This window comes from Cupressus sempervirens, chromosome 7 (genome assembly GCF_028749045.1).
Source record: "Cupressus sempervirens isolate cs-2001-9-10 chromosome 7, ASM2874904v1, whole genome shotgun sequence".
NCBI lineage: Eukaryota > Viridiplantae > Streptophyta > Pinopsida > Cupressales > Cupressaceae > Cupressus > Cupressus sempervirens.
Genome location: NC_143124.1, coordinates 182,251,263 through 182,269,250, shown reverse-complemented (window position 1 = coordinate 182,269,250; position 17,988 = coordinate 182,251,263).

Genomic DNA, 17,988 nt, shown 5'->3' with positions numbered 1-17,988 from the left:
ATTAGCTTTGGATGGGTGGGTGAACCCTAGTGTCACCCTTTTTTTGGCTACAAAGAGCCTCCATTATTCATGGCCATCCCATATCGAAGAGTCTCCAAGGTGCTCTAAGTGCATTTTGAGGTCGATCTTCTGAGGGTCATAACTCGAAGCTCGTAAGGGATATCGATGAAACATCAAATGCTATAGGACGGTCATGCCAAGGCCTAAAATAAAATTTCTCATTTCAAGAGATTTCATTCTATTTGGATTTAGCACAGTGATCACACTCAATGCCAAAACTCACAATATGCCTCAGTTCATAGATGCATCACAGCGTAGCTTTGAAACTATTGATCTTGCAATCAAATCATTAGCACCATTAGCTTCAGATGGGCTAGTGAACCCTAGTGACACCCTTTTCTAGCCATGGAGAGCCTCCATCATTCATGGCCACCCCATATCAAAGAGTCTCCAAAGTGCTCTAAGTATGTTTCGAGGTTGATTTTCTGAGGGTTGTAACTCAAAGCTCATGGGTGCTATCGATGAAACATCCAATGCTATAGGAAGATCATGTTGAGGCCTAAAATAATCTATCTCATTTTTGAGAGATCACATTCCATTTGGATTTAGCACAGTGATCTTACTTGATGCCAAAACTTGCAGTGTACCTTAGTTCGTAGGTGCATCATAGCATAACTTTGAAACCACTAATATTGGCATTGAATTGTGTTGGAGTTGATGAAATCAACCTCCAAAGATGCCCAAGATCACTTGCATGCAGAAACTTGTCAAAGAGAAGCCAAGAAAGGAAGAGCATGGAGCTAGGGAAAAACCCTAAACGGGCACGAGAGACAACAAGTATGCAAACACAAGAAAATATGTATTTACAATATGAAAAAATGAGAATGTGTTTATTGTTGTTTTTTTATGAAAATACAACGAGGGATCTTGAATATAAAGAGCTCCAAGAATCTCCTAGAACAAGCTAGAAGATGCTAGGAGATAAGTATGACAACTAAGCATACATCCACATGAGGTGGAAAGTCCTCAAACAAGGTGAGAGGATAAGTATGACTTAGGAGAATACAAACTCCCATATTTTCAACAACTTATAAAAAACTCCTATACTACAACTAATAAAAAAAATGCATTTACCTAAGTAAGCTTAAGTAAATAGAATAAATAATTAGTAATTAATTATTTATTCTAACAAATCGTTACTTCCATTAGCTCTAGATAGGTGGATAAAACTTAGCGACACCCTTGTTCCATTCATTGAGAGTCTCCATCATTCATGGTCACCTTGTACCAAAGAGTCTCTAAGGTGCTCTAAGTGCATTTCGATGTCGATCTTCCAAGGTTCGTAACTCAAAGCTCGTAGGGTCTATCAATGAAACATCAAGTTCTATAGGACGATCATGCCAAGGCCAATAATAACCTATCTCATGTTTAAGGTGTTCTAAGTGCATTTGGGCAAGTGAACCATAGTGACATCTTAAGGGATTGTATAGATTATTTCAAATTAAACATATATGATAGCATTTCAAATTAAACATTGCATCAAAATGTGATAATAAAGGTTGTTAAAATGTTGTTCACAAATTATTACATTTGAATAAAATATAAAAAACATGATCAAAATGAATGATATTCCATAAACACAATACACATGATCCACGATAAATTGAACAATACTATACTAAATTAATATGTATATCATTGTGCACATAAATTACAAAAATATATATCAAAATACATGTATCCATAGACAAATTACACAAATATAAATATCAAAGTTCATGTATCCATAGACAAATTATGTAAATATATATCAAAATACATAGATCCATATACAAAATGTGGCTGATCATGCCATCAAAATGTGTATAATATCAATGTGGCATATGCCATCTCAAAATGTCTCATGACACATCCTATGACAACTATACTATCCTATGCTACTGGCGGATGATCAAAATGCAGCATCTTCACTGCACTAGGTGGATTGGATGTCTCCTACATAAACAAAAAAGGAAAACCCAAAGTTAGACTACTAAATTTTTATGATTCTATGTATCTAACATTGAATTACTCAAATTCATAATAATACCTTTTTAATGAAGATTTATAGTATTAAACTTTCATCATAAATACCTCTCTCATTGACCTCCTGCTCTAGTTAGGAGTCCTCTCATATGTCCTCAATGATTCTTGAACCTCGTTATTTATGGCCTATGTATGTTCAAGTATGTTTGTTAGATGAATCTACAACTTAAACTATAACATTATAATTCATAGCATGCTAAATTTATTACATATAATCAAGAATTCAAACTACAACTTACCTGTGTTGACTCCTCCTCTAGATATAATGGATGCATCAACAAAGATTAAAAAAACTCTTGTGTCCAACCTCCTATGCGCTAGGTGTTTCCTATGAGATACAAAATAATAGTTGTTAATATCACGAAAATCAATTTTTAATTTATTTATGAAAATAAGGAAAGTAAAAAACAAATGATACTTATACATACGATGGGGCTCTCACTGCAAATGGAAATGCTAGAGGGTCTATGATGTGGAATCTACCTAGACTCATCACTACTAGCCATGCCCTATACAATAGATAATATAATTAAATTTCATTAACACAAACATTTCACACTTGAATGCATTGATATTTAATCACTTTAAAAGAACCTAATTACCTTTCCCTTGTTCATGGGTTGTGCCTCATCCCCTGCACTTTGCCCCCCCTCTGACAGGTGATACTTGCAAGAGAAAAGAAAGATTAGAAACCATATATTCTCCAATATCAAATAGACAAAACAATGAGAACACAACATAATATACCATAGATGTCTCAACGCCAAATGAAATAGCCGAGAATGTGACATTATCAACCTGTCTGAGCTCTTCCTTGGTCATCAACTAAACATGAATGAAGATCACATACATGTATAAGTTAGTATGGGTTAAAAATTAAAATTACTCTATTATAAATATTAACTTTAAATCACATATGTCATAACAAAAAAATGTATACATGTATTAACATAGAAGGATTCCATGCCTCTACATGCCCCTCCTCTCTCATGTTAGGGTGTGTAGCCTCCATATGTGCATCTAGTGTATGCTCCTCAAATGCAAACTGATACTCAAAAAGATCACCTATGGGACCTAGAGAAATATTCTTGCAAGTTGTGCAAGTATGGGGCACACAAATATGTGATGAGCTCGTTGATGATGAACTCATGCCAACATCATCAACAAAAGGAGGTAACATTGATCTAGCTCGGGATATCAATAGGCTACTCAATCTATGTATTGCTCTAATATTCTAAGAGCTAGCCTCTACAATGATATAAGGATGCTACACTAGATGGGGGGGAGACATCAGTAGGGGGGACAAAAGTGCCAACTTTCTTCTGTTGGCCAAAGGGTCTATCCTGAGGAGCTCCTCCTCCTACACCCATGTTGGGCCTCATGCTCCAATAGTTCACCTTGTGGCCCAACAAAAATTCCACATACAATTTTATAATGAAATAATATGACACCTCTAAATTGTTGTGTGGAAGGATTTCAAAAACCATCCATCGATGATCACAAAAGTTCGCACACACAGCCTCATTTGTGCACCATTTAATTTATTGTTTGGGCTCTGTGTGTTCTACTTGCTTACCAATTTTTGGGTCTACAAAAAGGCTTACCATATCATCTTTAGTTATATTTAGGGCCTCAACTTCATCATAGTACAACCCATCATCAAACATGGCATGCATTTGGTCATGCCAATGAAGAGCAGCATTTTGTTCAATGGTAAGTGTTTCAATATTATCCACTATGGTGTTTAACATGCATAACATTGGAGCCAATGTGGGTATAGTGTTATTGTGGTTCGTAAAACCCTCAGTTCGACAAGATTTTCAAATATCAAATCTTCAATTCCAGGAAGGTTTTGAGGGGGTAGGGGATCATTTGGTGGATGATTTTGAGGGGGTACTAGATCATTTGGTGGAGGTTTAAAAGGAACATTGTTTCTTATCTCAGTATCATCATTTGGATCAACCATACCTATGAATTTGCAAAACATAATTTCTATTAAAAACAACCTAAATTTCAACAATTTATATTAAAAAAACCTAATTTTTTACAAATTCAATTAAAAATAACTATATTATAATAATAATCATTCAAAACATTAAGAAAAACAAATAAAATTACCCTTATTGTATACCCATTCCAAAATATGATACCCGAATGGAGTTCAACACTCAAGCCAAAAAAAATGCAATGTAAAAAGACCTCTCGTTTTGTTTTTTAAATCCATGTTATAGGTTTCAGGTTTTCAATTCCATATCAGATACTTGATATAATATTGGGTATCTGGTATGAAATTGAATACCTAAAAAGGCTTGGTCCTAACCTTTTAGCTTTGGTATCAGGATGGGTAGAAAAAAAGAGCAGATTTTGAAATGCTTTTAGATGTTTTCAAACTCTATTTTTTCACATCGCCACTTTTTGGCACACCATGATCTTGCACATACCCTTAAAAAAGATCTCTCTATATACATACATACGTACATGTATATGTATGTATGTATATATGTATGTATGTATGTATGTATACATGTATATATATGTATGTATACATATATACATACATATATACAAAAAGTTATGAAATAATAAAGCTGGTAGTAACTTCTCCCATGTCTCCAAAAAATGTAGCATAGGTTCAGGGTCCCTTGGCTCCCAAGAATTTGTGGTATCTATTCTCACTGCTGGAAGAATAACTTTAGTGAAGAGTTGAGTGTAAGGAGTTAAAGAAGCAAGTTCTGCTTCTATGTAAATTCCATAATCACGAGGCTCATTCCCTTGCAAAACTCATAACCTAATTAAATATATGTATATATCAACCCATGTAATTAGCAACTAGATCCATTTAACTAGGTTATGGCTTGTTTCTTTCTAAAAATATCTGCTATGATATATTTTTGTAAAATTTCTTGCGAACTCTGCCCATTTTTCCTAGTCTACATTATTTTTGTGGAGGATCTTGAGGTAAGTCACTTAACACCTTTTAAAAAAGATCAATATGTATATATATACATACATACATGTATGTATATATGTATATGCCCTTGTGATCACTGCATTTCATTGCCATGCCATTGTGATCTCTACATCTTGTTGTCGTGCCCTCGTGATCTTTGTATATGTATGTATGTATGTATGTATGTATGTATGTATGTATATAAATAGAGAGATCTTGGCACAATAGAAAAACAATAAAACTCACTCAATAGGTAGCATGGCTAGAGATGCGATGACAACACCTATTGGTAAGTAGATTCCTCTTTTTATCTCTCATTTTTGATGTGTTTATTTCACTTGAACTATTATTTCTTAGGGGAAATTTTCTAATGTTGGACTCATTTCATGCAAGAGGCGATGAGGACATTCTTCGATGTATCCATGTGATGAATTTCTTGTGAGCAATGAAGATGAACTTCCTAGAGAGCAGCAAGAGGTGATGAGGATATTCCAAGTACTTTAAATATTGATCCTTTCATAAAGATTTTAGATGTTAACAGGGAATTTAGATGTTGGGGGGGTGGGGAGAAAACGAGTTTCCACCTTCACATAGTTGGCCTTGATTAGTAGAGAATATTAAACTATTCTTGAAACTAAGTGAAGCTCAAGAATAACCTATGGTTGTATGACAACTGTTAGAGTAAATAATTAATTTACTAATTATTTATTCTATTTACTTAAGCTTACTTAGGTAAATGCATTTATTTATTAGTTGTAGTCTAGGAGTTAGTTATAAGTTGTTGACAATACGGGAGTTTGTTCTCTCCTAAGTCATACTTATCCTCTAACCTTGTTCGAGGACTTTCCACCTCATGTGGATGTATGCTTAGTTGTCACACTTATCTCCTAGTGTCTTCTAGCTTGTTCTAGGAGATTCCTTGAGCTCTTTATATTTGAGCTCCCTCATTGTATTTAACAACTTCTTGCATATTGTAAATACATATTTTCTTGTGTTGCAATATCTTCTTCTCTCTCGTGTCTGTTTAGGGTTTTTTCCTTGCTCCATGCTCTTTCTTCCTTGGCTTCCCTTTGATAGGTTATTTTTATGCAGGTGATCTTAGGCGTCTTCAGAGTTGGATTTCATCAAATCCAACATGGTATCAGAGCCTCCCTGCTGCTACTTCATTGAAGGATTTTTGAAGTTGTGATTTGAAGTCACAAACCCTAGTTTGTTTGTGCATTTTTTCTTCAAATCAGGGGGACAACAAATTTTTGGAGGACATTGGGCCCAAATGGACACTACCATTAGATCTTTAAGGCCATTTTCAGTTAGGATCCATATAAAATTTATTTATTTTTGAGACAAGGCTCTGGGAGGCAAAACAAATTTCATTCTAGGGCATTCTGTACAGATTGTATAAACAATTTGCAGTTTTTTTTTTTTTTAAAGAGAGCGCAGGCCGTGCCACTATGGCACCGCTCAGCAGCCACTGCAGAGCTGCTTCCACCTCGCCTTAAACAAGTGAAGCCACCGTTCCTTGGCTCAACCTGAGCCGCGGCCTGCTCATCACCCTTCGCTGACAATGACATTGGTTCTCTGCTCTTGTTTCAGTGCTTTGCCCAGTTCCTCCACCTTCGCCATCCTATAGAGCCCAATCTCGTTGCTCTGCTGGTCCTCAGTCCAGTCACTGCCCCTACTCCTCCAATCTGCCCGCATGGATTTTGCGCCCAATCAGCCTATTCTATGATTGACATGTGGCTTTTTCAGCCTCACCAGTGTCTGACATGTGGTAGGGCTGCCACATGGCACTTTGCCATATGGCCCCTACCACATTAGTCTTACCTACCATGTGGCATCCATGTGGCACTATCACATGGCTTCTTTTTTGCATTAATAGGCTGCAGGCCATCAAATTTAGGACAGTGAAATGCTGATGTCAGCACTGCATCATCATCCTTCTTGCACCTCTCCAAGGTCAATTTTGGACCTACTTGCAATTTTTTCGCCATAACTTGAGCATATTAATGTATTTTTCCAATTCGAAAGATGTTGAGATAATGGGTGCTGCACACATTGCATAATATTGTTATTTGATTATTTTATTTTTTTTATTATGTAATGTTGTACCTAGATGGACGTGCAATATGTAAAGATTCCCATGGAATATTCTTGATGAGTTGTATTGTAACATTGTGATAATATTTTATGTAATTATTTAATATTGGAGAAAAGAATTAAATTCCCAATATTAAATGTGCGGTTAGTGTGTTAGGTAGCACATGGTTTTAGCACATGGTTTATGTAATACCACTTGGTAGTTTTGTGGGACTTGCTACTATATAAGTAGCCACAAGGGTAGTTGTTGTAGAGTGTAGAGAGTGACAAGGAGAAGACAAAAGGCAAGAGTCGAGCGGGACAAGGCTTGACAAGTTAGCCAAGGGAGCATTTGTGAAGGTTGAAAGCATGGCATGGGATGTGTGGATTCATGCTTGTTCACATAGTTTGCTCGGTTGTTGCTATGGCCATGAAGGCTTCCATGGTTGTATGGCAATGGCATTTTTTGCTAAATAATACATGGTGATGGATGCTTTTGGAGGCTGGGTTTTTCCCTCAACAAGGGTTTCCCAGGGTATATCTTGTGTCACAATTTTTTGGTTATGTTGTCTATTCTCTTGTATGTGGATTGTAATTCCGTGATTATTTCAAATTTATTATGGGTTATGTGGAAATGGTTATATTTTTTGTTGTCAAGTTTCCTTACAAGTGGTATCAGAGCTATGGTTTTATTATTGTAACCCTAGATTGAATCCATGGGAATGCATGAGAGGATAAAAGAAAAGGACAAGATATATGAATGATTTATTGCAGATATGAGGACTTTGGATTTGCTATTATGATGGAATGTTAAAATATTTGGGCATGTGAAATTGTTGGACAAAAACATTTTTCGGATGTTTCATTTAAATGAGGGTTTTGGGGGGTAGCATGTAGAAATGACCTCCTGGGTAAAAACAGACCTCACCATTGGATCCGGGTCAACATTTCCATAAATTTTGATATATAATATGCCCTAATTTGGCCATGTTTAGAGGAAATGAAAGAGTTTTTTAGTTTCAGCCTATGATGGCCGTCAAATTTAATCCCGTCGGAATTTTCGTCACTGAAAAAATAAAAAATGAAAAAATTGTACTGAAAATGGTAAAAAGACTGTCTTAGTAAAACGGCCATAACTTTCTCTCAGAATATCGGATTTCAGAGTTCTTATAGGCGTTGGAAAGCTAATTCAAAGCACTACAAGATGGTGTAGGTTTGGCTCTATGATTTTGAAATTTTGTTAGATTTTAAGAGCCCTAAATTCAGATGTTGTTTATTTTGAGCAAGAATTGGGGCATAACTTGGGCATACGGAGTCGGATTTCAGACTTTGAGTAGTCAACGGAAAGCTCTTGGAGAGCTCTACACATTGGTTTAGATTTGGTGCAGGTTTGACATGATTTATTTGTTGATATATTGATCTAAATAGTTTATAAGTATATTTTAACTATGGTAACATTGTGATTTTATGGCATTGGAGATTTAAGTTTTGATGTCATTGTATACTCAGTTCATATTTTAGATTGGTCTCATGATGATATGGTTATCAGTGTTTAGTTTGGATATGCATGATGACTTGTTGGGTCTACAAGTTGTGCAGTGTTGTAAGCAGTCTATACTTACAGGTTGCATTTATGGCTTGGTTATGGGTTGTCTTTTCCCATTGATCTTTCATTATTGATGCATATTCAGATTGGTGGCTTGGATTTGGGTTGTCTATGCCCTGAGTCACATAATTTGCTGATTTTATTTTTCATGTAGAAGGGATGAGATGTTGTTACCAGGTACAGTAATGGTAGAGGATTGTGGTTGACTATTCTATGCTAACAGGTTGGACATATTGAGAGCCAGATGCTCGGTTCATGGATGTGATCATGGTGTCATATATTTTGGCATGACATGATTGGATATACAGGTACATCCTTGATGTTCATTAGCTTGGATTTTCTGATTTGGTTATGGTGGTATATCTTCTTGGTTGAGGATCATGGTTATTTAGTTTCTTTTGAGGAGCTCATGATGTGCACTTTGAGTTATTTGATGGTTTGATGCCTTGGTTGATTCTCATGGTTAGAGGATGGGTTTTCATCATGATGTCATGGATAGCTTGGATACACGGTTTAGTGGAGCTTGTGATAGTGATGAGGTGACAGTGCAGGATTAGTTCCTGGTTTAGTTTGGATCTTCATATAGGAGATGGATTTTATGATGCCATAGGTGACTTGGTACCACGGTTGAGTGGGAGTTGTTGGCATTGATATATTTATTGAGTGTTTGCAGATGTTGGAGGTTTGTCTTAGATCCTGTTGCTGTAGAAGCATCTTTGACATTTGCATGGTGCACTTGTTATCTTCATGGTGTATGAAGATGGTTAGATCTTGATGACTCATGGAGTTCTTGGTTATCTTCATGGTGTATAGAGATGGTTCTTCCTAGTATGTGGAGATGGTTTTTTCTTCATGGTGTGTGGAGATGGTTGCATCTTGAGGACTCACAGGGTTCTTCGCAAAGGTGTGGTTTATACTTCTATTTGGCATGTTATCCTTAGTGTGAGGATGGTTTCATTATTATGTCATGGTATACTCTTGATACGCGTTTAGAGTTGTGACATGTTATAGTATGTTCATGTGGAGCATGTTATCTCTTTAGTTGAGATGGTAAGATCATGTTGTCATGTTTATGTTCCTGAGGCCATGGTTGGAACTTTGACATTGATCTTAGTTTAGTTTCTTGGTATTGAGTACACTGCTCATAAGCTGGATACTTCATGATATTGCTATGTTGCATTTGGAGTTGGCATGGATTGATTGGTTACAAGTGCTCATGGATATTTAGAGACGATGGTGATGCTGATTTCTCTTGGATTAGAGAAGTATTTGTTGGGACGGTTGATGGTTTCAACAGGAAGTCCGAGGGGCAGTAACCTGATATGGACTTGAGAGGAGATTGTTCTTAGATGAGTCTTGGTTAGAGACTTGGGTATCTGGATGAGCATTCTCATTCCCCACTCTTGGTTTACTCGGCAGTTTGCTACTTGAGAGGTATAGCCCATTGTTTCTCTCAGTTGCATTATATTTATGCTTATCTTTCATGGATATGGATCTTGAGCTATGGTACATGAGTTAGTTCTGGAGGGTTCATTTGAGAGATGGTTTAGCATTGGTTATCTCCATGTGCATATGTTGTTATGCTGGTTGAGTTTGGAAGATGGTTTTATATTGGGCATTTTCCTTGGATAAGGAATGGTTATTCCTTGGTTTAGGAATGGTTTATTGAGTTTGATCTTCTTGTGAGAGGCTTACATCCATGATGAGTTATATGGTATGGTTTGGGTGTTGTTGAGGCTTCTTGTTGGGGTTGTATGGAGGAGATCATACTTGCATGGTTTACATCTAGAGGTGTGTGTAGAAGGACATGATACAAGTTATGATTTGCATGGTTTCTCTGGTCTTGGTTATCTTCCTAGATGTTTAGTTTTGCCTACATTGGATTTGAGATTGGTTAGAGATTGTGATCACTAGTTTGTGCTCATGTATGTCATGTGAGAGATGACATGGTTATTCATTTATCTCTTTCCTCTGTTGGTTGTGGTGAACTTGGGAGAGCATTGGAGACTTGTTATGAGAGTTGTTCTTGCAGGATATTAGTTTATGTATTGTGGATGTCCTTGATACTACATGGATTCACTTCTTTGAGATGTTGTGAGTGGATTGGTTATAGAGTTGACATTATCTTTTGCAGTGGGAGCTTCTTGGTATGTGGCAGGTATTGCTCTTGAGGCTTGTGATTGTAAGTTATAGATTGGATATGTCGGTGATATGAGATTCACTTGTTATACCTTTGAGGTATGGATAGTTGGATGGGTTTGGCACTTTGTTGTGGGTGCTATTTCAGCTATGGATATTTTGACAACTACAGATACATGTGATTACCTTTGGATCAGGGTTTTGTGCTTGGAATTTTAGTTGGTATAGGATTTTATGATCTTCTAATGATGCGACAGGTTGGGTGGTTTTCTCTTTGGATGGCTTCTATGTATGTCCAGTGGCAGTGGCATAATAGGAGGTGAGATCATTCATGTTCGAAATGCTGGATACTTTGATTTTGTTGCGGGTACCAGGATGGAGCACTTGGTGTATTTTGATCCATGATGGTGGATGTGTTGGGAGGGATTGTTCCCTTGTTCATTTTGTGTGGCTACGGATTGACCCTATGCAATGTATACAACAACTGGGAGATTGTTGAGATAATGGGTGTTGCACACATTGCATAATATTGTTATTTGATTATTTTTTTTTTTTTTATATAATGTTGTACCTAGATGGACGTGCAATATGTAAAGATTCCCATGGAATATTTTTGATGAGTTGTATTGTAACATTGTGATAATATTTTATGTAATTATTTAATATTGGGGAAAAGAATTAAATGCCTAATATTAAATGTGGGGTCAGTGGGTTAGGTAGCACATGGTTTATGTAATACCACTTGGTGGTTTTGTGGGACTTGCTACTATATAAGCAGCCACAAGGGTAGTTGTTGTAGAGTGTAGAGAGTAAAAAGGAGAAGACAAAAGGCAAGAGTCGAGCGGGACAAGGCTTGACAGGTTAGCCAAGGGAACATTTGTGAAGGTTGAAAGCATGGCATGGGATGTGTGGATTCATGCTTGTTCACATAGTTTTCTCAGTTGTGGCTATGGCCATGAAGGCTTCCATGGTTGTATGGCAATGACATTTTTTGCTGAATAATACATGGTGATGGATGCTTTTGGAGACTGGGTTTTTCCCTCAACGAGGGTTTCCTAGGGTATATCTTGTGTCACAATTTTGTGGGTATGTTGTCTATTCTCTTGCATGTGGATTGTAATTCTGTGATTATTTCAGATTTATTATGGGTTATGTGGAAACGGTTAATTCTTTGTTGCCAAGTTTCGTTACAAAAGAAGTGTTAGAAAGCTGGTTCTGAGACGAAGACATTGGTGTAGGTATTTTTAAGTTTTGATACTTTTTTGTTGCTCATTTTTTCAGTCAAATTCTAAAGTCTTATTTTTGACTTTGGCTTGCATATCTTTTGCGTCCCATGTTAGTTTTTGAAAACTTTATATTTTCATCTTTTTAGAAGTGTGGTCCTTTTCCTTAGATTTTGGCCCATGCTCTTTCTATCACATTTTTAGCATTTTTTCTATATGGTGGATATCTTGAGTGTTTTAGGTCCGAGGATTGTTTTCCTAGCATGGTTTCTTTTGTTTTAGGCTGTACTATGTTTTGTTGCAACTTGTTTTCAATTTTGATCATTGTAGCTATCATTTTGAAGCACTTTTATGTATCACACTGAGATAAAGTGTCACTTTTGCATTTCGAGTTCATGAACATTGTTTTGAGTCAGTTGTACATGCACTATTTTTATAAAGCACCATAGGGGGGATAGTTGTTTGATATTTTAGGAAGTCTTCCTTTGTCAAGTGAGTGTCCCTTCCATGACATTAGTCCCATGCAGAGTTAGTTTGATCGTGTCTTTAGAGTTTTTTGTACCTCTTTCTCTCTCGTCATTCTTGGGTCGTGTACAAGAGACTTTGGCCCATCTTCTCAGTTCCTTGTCATCTCACCCCATTTGCATTAAGGGGGGGTTATGTTTTTGTTCTAATGCATCTGTGGTTCAATGGTCTGATAGTGTGAACTATGTATTCAGTGGTTGATCCTATATACAAGGCGATTGCAGTGGCTGGCTACCTATGCATTTCGGTGAGATGGATCATCTACCATATAGACACATCCAGGTCATGCCTTCTTCTTCCTTGGAGGTTCTTCAGATCAGCATTTTTCTTCTTGATGGTAGATTTGTGACTTCTTCATGCTTCAGTGATGCTCTTCATGATCACTCCTTGTTCCTATTTTAGAGGACATTTCCCTAGTTGGAGGCTTCTTCAGTTCTTCACAAGGTTCTTACCTCTTTTCAGGGGAGGGTTTTTCCCATGTGATTTTCTCTCTTTCCCTATTTTTAGAGGTTGCATCTTTTGCATTGTACATGGGTACCTAACATCGCCTTGTTGCCGAGACCCATTCTACATTTCTTAGTTTTGTGAGCTTAAGGAATTTCTCTAAATTGCACTTAAGGGGGGGTGTTAGAGTAAATAATTACTTTACTAATTTTTTATTCTATTTACTTAAGCTTACTTAAGTAAATGCATTTATTTATTAGTTGTAGTCTAGGAGTTAGTTACAAGTTGTTGACAATACGGGAGTTTGTTCTCTCCTAAGTTATACTTATCCTTTCACCTTGTTTGAGGACTTTCCACCTCATGTGGATGTATGCTTAGTTGTCACACTTGTCTCCTAGCATCTTCTAGCTTGTTCTAGGAGATTCCTTAAGCTCTTTATATTCGAGCTCCCTCATTGTATTTAACAACTTCTTGCACATTGTAAATACATATTTTCTTGTGTTGCAATATCTTCTTCTCTCTCATGTCCATTTAGGGTTTTTTCCTTGCTTCAAACTCTTCCTTCCTTGGCTTCCCTTTGACAAGTTATTTGCATACATGTGATCTTGGGTGTCTTCGGAGTTGGATTTCATCAACTCCAATAGCTCAAGAATAACCTATGGTTGTATGACAACTAGTTATTTGAATCTCTTGGTTTTAGGCAATGTAGAAGGATGCCATAGTTCAATATGAAATGTCAATTCATATGAATACAACATTAGGTAGAGCTGAAAATACAACAGGTTTGTATTTTTGTTAAAGGTCTTTAATTAGGTGTTTTAAGTTATAGACCATCATGAACATTGTTCATGATAATGGTCTATAATTTTAAAAACTTAATAGAACTATTAAATAAATGTAATCATTTTGTGTTTTATCATCTCTTCCTGCTATCCATACATTTGAAGGTAGTTAACATGAATTCTCAATTCAGAGTGGCAAAATCTTATTATAGATGCGATGGAAAAATGGCATGCACTTTAGCAAGTTTGGAACCTTTTTTATACTTTAAAGGTTGATCATTTCTAAAATATTTTAGATGTAAATGAGGAATCTAGATGGTGGGGGGGCGGGGGGGTGGGGCCAAATGAGCTTCCACCTTCACGTGGTTGGCCCTGCTTAGTAGAGAATATTAAACTTATATTCTCAAAACCAACTGAAATTCAACATTGGCCTCTAATTGTATGACAACTAGTTGTGTGAATCTATTAGTTTTAGGAAATGCAGAAGGATGCCATAGTTCAATATGCAATCTAAATTCATATGCATAAGACATTAGGTGGAGCTTTAAAAAACCCAACAAGTTTGCATTTTTATTAAAGGTTTGCATAGACCTATTAAATCAATGTAAATGTGCTAGGTTTTTTCAGCTCCTTCTGTTGTCCATGCATACAGAATGCAGTTGCATGTGCATTCTCAATTTAGAGTGGTAGAATATTGTTTTGGATGCGACAAAAAAATGGCATGCACCAAAAGATGGGAAAATGATGTCACTTTTGCAGTTCTGGAACCTTTTTTGTACTTTAAACATTGATCATTTCTTAACAATTTTAGATGTTAACCAGAAATTTATATGTTGTGGGGGGGTTGGGGGAATGAACTTCTACCTTTGTGTGGTTGACCCTAACTAGTAGAGAATGTTAAACTATTCTTGAAACCAATAGAAGCTCAATATTGACCTATGATTGCATGACAATATTAACCTATCATTACATCATAGCTATTCAACATTTGCCACTAATTTTTTTTATTAATACAACACATTGTGGCAATTGCAATAGCTAGCTGTCGATCCCGCAACATTCCTAGCACATGCCCATCCCAATTGCTATAGGCATTTTTGACGGCTTGCCATGAGATCCATAGCATTTTTGTCGAACAAACATCACAAATGCGACAGTGTCTTCGAGAGATTTTCATCACAATTGTTATGGTAAAAATGAATGGTTTGCCTAAATGATAGCCTAATTTACAACACTTGTGGTTGTCACGATTGTGATGGTAACACTTGCTATCACAATTGCGACAACAAAAGTTCGACGCCCGTCCGACATGAGCCAATTCTAACTGATGTCGGTTGGGCAATGTCTTACCATTGTAATTGCAACAAATTGCCATCGCAATTCGGGCCCAAATGTGGTAGTGTTATCTTAGGATGAGTGCAGACCATTATAAGGTGAGCCTTTCTATTATGTAATGATCTAGAATCTTCTGTAAGCAACTTTGGAAAGTATAAGTATAGATATTTGGTTTAGGTTAGAGGGGACTTAGAGAGTTCAGAGTAGATGCTTTCTAGAATTGCAAATTTGAAGTTGGATCGTGGATCTTGAAATTGTATTTGTATCTGGCCATAACCCTCAAGGCCTTATAGTTGGACATGTATGCTAATAATTTGATGAATCAATAAAAGTGTTTTATTCTCTAGATCTCCTTGGTGTTGTTCTCCATGTTGTTTGTTTCTGTTGTGTTTACTTAGCAAGTTGGTTGGATAGTTAGGCATGTCTTTGGCCCTAGTTGTTCTTATCCCTTCTTGCATCACTATATCTCAAGTTCTATCCTTTAGAGATCAATAAGTGTTTCTAGTTAGAGGGATTCATTTTCATTCATCAATATATTATATCAGGGTAGCATGTTCACTATTCAAAAGTTTTGACGTATCACATTGGTTGTCATCAACCTTTTCTACACCCTTTCCCCTGTCCACAATGAAAAGCCAACTTCTAAAATCTTAGAGGCCATCTAATGAAGTGCAAAAAGTGTCCAACACTAACTGGACTTACCGTAAAGACTACTACCCCTCCCAAAGACAACTTTGAAGGCCATCTAATGAAGTGCAAAAAGTGTCCCACACTAATTGGACTTCCCATAAAGACTGATACCCCTCCCAAAGACAACTTTGAAAGTGAACATGATGTAATTAATATATTAATAATAAATCTTTAGAAACTTTAAATAAAGCCACCAATTATGAGATGGTGACATGTTAATAAGTCAAATTCTCACAATACTACAAACCACACATATGAAAGTGAAAAACGTGTACATTTATTCCATTTAATTCTACACTGAAGTCTACAATCATGAAATTAATTATATTGAATGTTCTATCATTGTACCACATCCTACCTGAATGACAAATACCAATAAGGCATACATATAGAAAGATTTTCTTTCAGTTTATACCACCCCTCCATTTTGAAGGTTGACTTTGCCATTTCAAGTCTATCAGCTAGCACTATCCTTGCAGCAATCATTAAGAACACTAAAGTTTCCACTACTTTCAATCCACAAGGCAATGATCTATCTGAATACATTATAAGGGCCTACATTCATAGAACAATTCTACTCTAGTTTTCTCATAATTTGTGACGCTATTGAAGACTCTGAGAATCCACGCTGATCCATGTCATATTGAGACAAATAATGCCTGCTAACTTTTTCTTATGCTTATTGCTCTGCACATCTGAAAAAGAAATCTTTTTAATTTACTTTCTACGGTCATCCATTTACTTCATTTCTTTCTTGTTCCACTAAGGAAATATTGTAATGAATGAGAGGTCCACTGAGTCGAAATAGTGCCTAGGTTCCCATTACAGTATTTATGCATTCATGCTATTATGTAAGCAACACAAAAGTATTCCAAGTATTTTATACAGTACAGTACAGATCCTTTCCAGACAGTTCGGAATTAATCTGCCACATTGGTTGCATAGTTGGCTGAGCTATTATAAGCCCTTCAATAATAGAATAGTTTTATTGTACTATTTTCAATGGCTTAGATAGCTACCCAACATTAATCCGTAATTTAAATTCCAACAGTATCTTGCAAATGATAGAATACCACCCATAGTTGAAACAATGATAGCGCATTAACTAGTCTAGGGAATTTAACAATTGAGTCGAGTTTTTTCTGGTTATTGTTGGGATTATAGTATAGTTCAATTTGCAATTTAAAACTTTGTGAATTTGTTTTATAAATTAGTTGTTTCTATTTTTTTAACAGATTTTATCTTAATTTGATTGAATAGTAGAAATCTATTTGTACAATAGATTGATCCATCAACATTCTTAAATGACTAGTGAATAGATTCACAACAAACTATTTCATGATTGACAACACACACGTAAAAATAGAGAGGTGGGCTACTCTTGACAGCTAACTAGATCTAAGAGACAGATCTACAGTTAGTCATATGTTCAAATCAGAACTCTATGACACAACTACAATTAAACTGAACTCTTGCTCCCTAGACAACTTCCTCTAATTATTTTAAACTAAAAATACTTGGTTCATAGAATAGATTGTCTGTTATTTGAAATTCTGGCCCAAATGAATGACTCCCATGCTCTTGATTTTGTCTACTAAATATAGCAGCTTGAAACCCTATCATTTTCCCTCACATAGGAAAGTACAACCAACGGGAAACAATTATCCTAGTATTTTCCTATGTGAAACAAACATTTCATTGCCTAATCTCAACTATATCTCTTATATACATATTGAACGGCCCATATGGGTTTTGACAACACTTTAAACTGTTCAAATACATGATTCTATCTGAAAATGATACATCTGAACACTGTTGTGCAATAGGGTCTTTGAAGAGCCTAGAGGTTTTCCTAATTTTTCAAGTAGAAAGGAAGATGGATCAAATCATGAGGTAGGCTTATTATGTTACGATCAAGGTGCATTGTCTAGAATCATGGAATATCCTCTGAATTTGTCTGTTTACATAGACATTTAAACAAGGTCTCCCAATGAGAAATAGAACAGAGTAGATTAGACAGTTCCAAAATGATTATTAGAATGTAAGTATGTCGTAATGCTTACTTTCTATCAATATCACGCCTAACTAGACCTAGGGCTGATTTATTGCCATTCAGCCTTATTTAAGGGAAAC